This window comes from Poeciliopsis prolifica, unplaced genomic scaffold (genome assembly GCF_027474105.1).
Source record: "Poeciliopsis prolifica strain line A6 unplaced genomic scaffold, Auburn_PproV2 SCAFFOLD124, whole genome shotgun sequence".
Taxonomy (NCBI): Eukaryota; Metazoa; Chordata; class Actinopteri; order Cyprinodontiformes; family Poeciliidae; genus Poeciliopsis; species Poeciliopsis prolifica.
Window position 1 is genome coordinate 215,715 of NW_026562499.1, and position 6,607 is coordinate 222,321.

The following is a 6,607-nucleotide window of genomic DNA, read 5'->3' on the forward strand; positions in this document are numbered from 1 at the left end:
GGTTCGTCTCTGTTCCTCAAAAATTCTGAAAGTTTAAACTTTCTGAGCGTCTTTCTGGATCAGAACCAGATGTGTCCAGAATAATTGTGATGTTTTTTTAACTAATAGCTAATAATTAACTGACAGGACAAACTTGGCTCAAATGAAGCAAATTCAAATGATGAGACATAAACCTAAGTAACTCGCATTGACGACAAGAAGGATGGGCTGGTGATCAATAAGGGTTCAATAATGTCTGAATCAGAGATAAAGGATCGGTATCGCTCACAGGGTCCAGCTCTGTTACAGGAAGGTCAGTCAATCCAGTGTGCAGGTAGGTTTTGCACACCTTAAAATGCCATATTTAATAGTCTTCTATTTTGCATCCAGGTTATTTTTTTCTACGGTCACAACTACTGCTCTCACAAAGCCATAGTTGAACTGGAAGAGGGCGTCTGATTTCCATTTTGTTCTAATACATTTCTTAGTAATTGCCAGAAGGACCTCTGTGGGTTTCTTATCGTGTGTCTTTAGATTGGGTTGTGACGTTCCCCAATAAACAATTTGATCTGTCAGAATCGTGATGCCAGGAGACTCAGAGCAGGAAGTCAGGCAACTTCATCCAACTCGGGTCAGCTCAAACAGAACCAGACAGATTTATCTGTCTTTCACTGAATCTGACCAAAACTGCGAGTGGAACCAGTTAAATCACCCTGGATCATTTTGACCCATGTTTACTGAAACCAGTAGCATCAGTCTGGAGTCAGTGAGTGAACGTGGCTGATGCAGGTTACAGAACCGGTCTGGGCCCACTCTGAACCAGTGTGATCCATTACTGGGGCAAACTGGACCGAGACTAAACGCAGATTGGGGTCATTTCCAATTTAAGCAGAAGTTTGAAGCTGAGAAAGGAACTGCACTCTCTCGTCGACCTGTGGGCGGCAGCATCGCTGTTTCAATGCTGATTATGCATAAGAAGAAGAGACGCGCCGGAGTGGTAATGGAATAAACTCGTAAATAAACTTAAATATTTGACATATTCGTTGGTAGAAGCGGCGTTTTTTCGGACCGGGGGTTAGATAAGGGTGCTAAGTTGTTGTTCACGTAGAGCGGTGGGTTTAGCGGCTGCATTTTACTTTAAAGTCGGACGGTTGTCAGTTAGCCTGCGGCTAACGGAGCTGCTACCTCCTCTGTGTCTCCTGCCGACATGGGCCGCGGACACGGACCCACGAGGGACAGGACTCCACTCGGACCTCCAGGCGAAGACGTACCTCCTTTCGAGATGGGGCCGCCGGGCTGGGGCCCTCAACAGAAGGCTGGGGACCACCGCCGCCTGAAGGATGGGGTCCCAGAGGCCCCCCGCCTCCAGAATGGGACCCCAGGGGCCCCCCGCCTCCAGAATGGGACCCCAGGGGCCCCCCGCCTCCAGAATGGGGTCGCCCTTATGACTGGGGCCCGAGAGGTCCCCCACCTCCTGACTGGGATCTGAGACTTCCCCCACCTCCTGACTGGGACCCCAGGGGCCCCCCACCTCCTGACTGGGACCCTAGACGCCCTCCTCCTCCAGCTTGGGGCCCCAGAGGCCCCCCACCTCCTGACTGGGACCCCAGAGGCCCCCCTCCTCCAGCTTGGGGCCCATATCCTGATGAGTGGGTGCCTCCCCCAGACTGGCAGCGACCCCACACTGGAGAGGCTGGGGTCCAGAGCGCCCGGACCCATGGGGCCTGGGGGCCTTGTCACCTGTCCCTCCTGTTCCACCTGTCCCACCGGTCCTTCCACCTGCTCTACCCCCGCCCGTTCCTATTGGGATCCCCCCTCCAGACCCTGCGGCCGTCCCGCCGGTCCCTCCTCCGGGCTGCATGCCTCCGTTTGGATTCCCGCCCCCGTTCCCGGCCCGGTCTGGACCGCGGAGGTGAGGTTCAGAGGGGGACTGGGTCTTACTAAATCCGTGGTTCTGGTCAGATCATCAGAACTGATTTGGTTGTTTTCCCTGTTCAGCCTGTGGTGGAGGAGCCGATGCCCAACCCGCCGCCTGACCAACCAGAGTGGGTGAGTCTGGTTCCAACCTGGAGCTCAGAACAGCTCACTGATTGGTCCATTCAGCTCTGATCGCAGAACCACTTTAAACTGGTCTCCTATTGGTTGGTTTTTTGGCCTCTGATTGGTCGACGACCAGCTTCCTGTTTAGTCTTTTCTTCTCTCCTCCAGATCAAGGCTCTTATTTCTGCTCCACCTGGTGACTCAACTTCAGCCGAGACTAAAAAAGACTCTGAAGCTCCTGCTGTCACCAAAGCCGCGCCCCCTGACCCCCCCCGGCTGCCGCCCCCACACCTCCTGCCGCCCCGAAGCCTGAGCCCAGGTACACGGCCAAGGCGCTGGGGCTGCTAGGAAAGCGGACCTTCGAGAGGTGAGTGGGTTCCGGTGTGGACGTCCTCCAGGTGTTGGAGCCAGGTGTTTAATCTGAGCGTCTCTGTGTCCAGGCCTCCACCCGGTAGATCCACAGGGATCATCTCCTTCGTCGGGGTGAGGCTTCCGTACTGCCAGCCTCTCTGAGGTCCGACGGGCCCAGCTAGAACCCGTCAGTAACGATGTTCCTGTTCGCAGCCAACGTTCGGCTCCATCGAGAGGGAAGACCTGGAGAAGTTCCAGTTCAGCTTTGATGTCTTCTTTGGAAACCCCAATGCCCTGACGCCCGGCGTCCGGGTCCATTTCACGGCCTGCAAGGAGAAGGTGAGTGTGTGGCGGTTCTCCCCGTGCTCCGGTCAGAACCGCCGTCTGAAACTGTCTCTGCTTCCCTGGACAGAACCGGGCTGTGGCCACGGATGTGAAAGTGGCTCCAGGGGAACGGAGAACGTGGACCCGGAGATCTACGAGGCCGTGGTCAGCCAGGCCATCGAGGAGCCGCAGGTCAGTGAGGAGGAGGAGGAGGAGGAGCCGCAGCTCTTCCTCGCTCCGGTTTCCTCTCCAGTAGAAGGTGATTCTGGTCCAGGGAGTCCAGACCAGTTTACTTTCACTCAGACCTTCGTTTTTCTGCTGTCTTGACCAAGGAGCCGAAGCCCATCATGCATTGCTGCGGACAGCGATAGTGGGTCGGTTCTGGTTCCTTTCTGGCGGCCATGTTGAGCTCAGTACTGCCAGTGAAACTACAAATCTCAAGATGCATCAATCTTCAGTAACCTGGTGATCCAGGGCTGGGGGTGGTGTGATGTCATCAGAGTGAGCTGATGACATCACACTTAGACTCAGCTGGTAGTGGGTTGTATGTCGTTGCTGAGGCAACAGTGGTGAACTCCCTCAACTAGTCTGCTAACAGCTCAGCATCTTGATACGGCTCTGCTCACCCAAAGCCTTTGCTTTTGCTGCTCCTCTTTAAATCTCTGTCTGACCGTCTAGTCAGAGACTCGCTCACAGGCCAAAGAACACGGTTTGTGGTGGTGAATCGAGGCCTTTGGGTCTAGAAGACGCAGAGACCGTCTGCAGGCCAGACGGTCTCTGCGTCTTAAGCTCTGGTCGGTGTCCCCGCAGCCCGGCGACCGGCAGTACCCCGGCCAGGTGCACGTGACTCTGGGCATGGTGCGGACCAACCTGCCGTTTGAGAGGAAGGACAGTTCGGTGACGCTGCTGAAGGACGATCAGGTGCTCATCAACGTTCTGACCGACATCGTCACGGAGAAACGGCGAGCCACCAACATCAGACCCAAGATCCCCGCCACCTTCGGCTCCACCAGGGAGACCAGGGAGAAGGTGAGGAGGCGCCGCCCAGAAACCCCACCTGCTGCCGAGCTTCTGCTTGATGGTGTTTGTCCTGCAGGGCGTCATTATCAGTCTGAAGGAAAACGAAGGCGTCATTCAGTCAGAAGAACACGGGGAGCTTCAGTTCGAGACCAGAGAGAACTTGAGTGATGTGGACTTCACCAAGGAGGACATCAACGAGGAGGTGGAGTTCACTGTCCTGGCGGTACGCTTCTTTGCTTCCCCAGCAGCTCTTGGTGCTGAACTCATGATTGAGAGGCGGTTTGATTTGTGTTGGACTGTGTTGTGACGTTCTGTGTCTCTGGGTCAGCTGAGAGGGGGAAGCGGGGCGTCAGGATCAAACGAGTCAAAGAGCCCCTCCTCCTGACGCTCTGTGGTGCTTCTAGCTCCGCCCCCGAGGAACTGGAGAGACCCAATGGAGAGAAGGTCTCTGTGGGCCCCAACCAGACAATGTCCAAGTCCGCGGAGGAGTTGGAGCCTCACATGGTGCTGGACTCTGAGCTCTACGAGGGCATCGTCAGCCAGACCATCATCGAGCCCAAGGTAGGCTCTGTCCATCCCAGCTGGCGCGACAGCTTGCTTGGTTCCCTTACGGGTTTAGGTTCTTGAAGAAGGTGAACCACAGTGTCTCTTTTCCACTGGACGCTGCAGTCCACACTGCAACGCCAGTTGGACTCTCACTGGGCAGGCGGCTAAACCCAAACCATAGCGTCAAAACAAACCTGAGACTAGCAGTGATGTTCTTCTGGGCGAGGTGACACCAGACCGTACTGCTGCGCTACGGGTCGGCTGTTTGGTCCACTTTGACCAACCAGCGCCAGTACGAGTCGGCGCCGGCTTCAGACGAGATTAACGGGGGCATCTGCTTTTTTGGGGGGAGCTAAATGAATCCATGTCGCAACTACAATATGAAAAAAGTTATCAAGTCAATGTAACAACTACTGTCCACTTTTGAACATGGACGTAGGCAGGTGTAAACCCAGCTTGCGTCTTAGTGCTCATGTTGCGTTTAAAGGCGGCTTGGAAAAGCAGGTTAGGACATGTTAACAACAGATTAAACAGTTTTTAATGCTGAAAAAAAAGTGAGAAAAGGCCCTGATATTGGAAGTGCGGAAGCCGCTGCTGTATCAAACCAATATAGGAATAATGGAGAGACGACCACTTTAAGGTAAAACAACACACGACTTCCACTCCAAGGGGAACCGCTGACTCTGTGGGTGGGCAATGGGCCCCCTTAGCCCCCCACGCCACCGGGCCTGTGGGGAAAATCTAGGCATTGGGTGTTAAGGGATGTTGGTGGTGAAGATGCTAACTGTAGATAGCTGGTCATTAGAAGACTCCATCTGATGTTTCGAAAAAAGTTCTAATAGTAAAGATGGACAGCAAGAGCTAATGCTATAGCTACATTGGTGCCAGATGATCAGAACTGCAAGCACAGAAAGAATGAGGCTAAATGACGAGCGATAAGAAGCCGACTCTCTGGCGTCAGCATTTCCTCATCCTTTTTTCAGAATATCACCTGATGCTGGACCGTTAGTCTCCTGCATTTCTGGGTATTCTCTTCATATTCCCCCTACAGGAGGACGTTCCTGGATATCCGGGTCAGATCGTCGCCAACATCGGTCCGCTCAGGACCAACGTGACCTTTGACCACCGGGACTGTTCGGTGACTCTGCTGAAGAACGACCACGTCCTGATCAACCTGCTGATCAACACCTTGACCAACAAGAGGCGGGCCGCCAACATCCGGCCCAAAATCCCCTTCACCTTCCGCTACCAAGGAGATCCGCGAGCAGGTACCGGCCGGAGTCCGACGGGACCCTTCCCGCTGGAACCGGTACTGAACTGGTTCCACTGCTAAACAGTTAGCTACATGAACTTTGACCCTTCACAGAATAAAATAGGGGGTTCATTAGAACCAGTCCTCAGCCGAAGCAGATTTTAAAGTGAACACACCCTCCAGGTTCTGAGCCCGGTCCTAAAGCGGATTCGTCCTGTTCCAGGGAACCATCGCCTCGCTTGGTGACCAGGAGGGGTCGTCAGCTCCACCAAGCACGGCGACTTGCCCTTTGACCTCTGCGAAAACTTCAGCGATGCAGAGTTCGATTCTGACGACGTGGGGAAAGACGTGGAGTTCACAGTGACAACGGTGAGAGGAGACCGAACCGACCCGGTTCTGTCCGCCAGCAGAAGCTGACCCGTCGTTCTGTCCCTGCAGGACAAAGCCGCGGTCAGAGCGATCCGGCTAAGGAGGATGAGGAGGAGCAAGGCGGCCGAAGATAAGATCCTGCAGGAGCAGAAAGCCCGCGAGCTGGAGGAGCGCCAGAGGAGGGAGGAGGAGCGCAGGCAGGAGGAGGAGGCGGAGAGGAGGAGGAAGGAGGAGGCGGCCGCTGCCTGGCAGCAGCCAAAGACAAGGTGAGCTGGAGCAGCAGGTGGCGCTGTGGGGCCAGTACCTGCGTTAACTGAGCTAACTGGGCTGCTGGTCTGCAGTGGACTCCGTTCGGCTTCAGGTACAGAGTCACCGACTCCATGCTGGAGGTCAGCAGGGAGCGCTTCCAGGGCACCGTGCTCAAAGCCATCTGCAGGAGCCCTCCCAAGGAAGAGCAGGAGGAGGCCAAGCAGGAGGCGCTGCAGGAGGCAGATGTGAAGGAGGAGGAGGTGACGGCGAAGGAGACGGTGCAGGAAGAGAAAGGAGGCACTGAGGTGTGGAAGGTGGAGCAGCTGTGAAGGTTTTGGTTGGAGTTCTGGAAACTGAGCGTCCCGTTTCTGTGTCAGCAGGTCAAGCAGGAGGAAACGGAGGACGGCGACCAGCAGGAGGCGACGCGCCTCACTGGGAGGAAGGAGATGAAGCAGGAGGAGGAGGAGCAGCAGATCG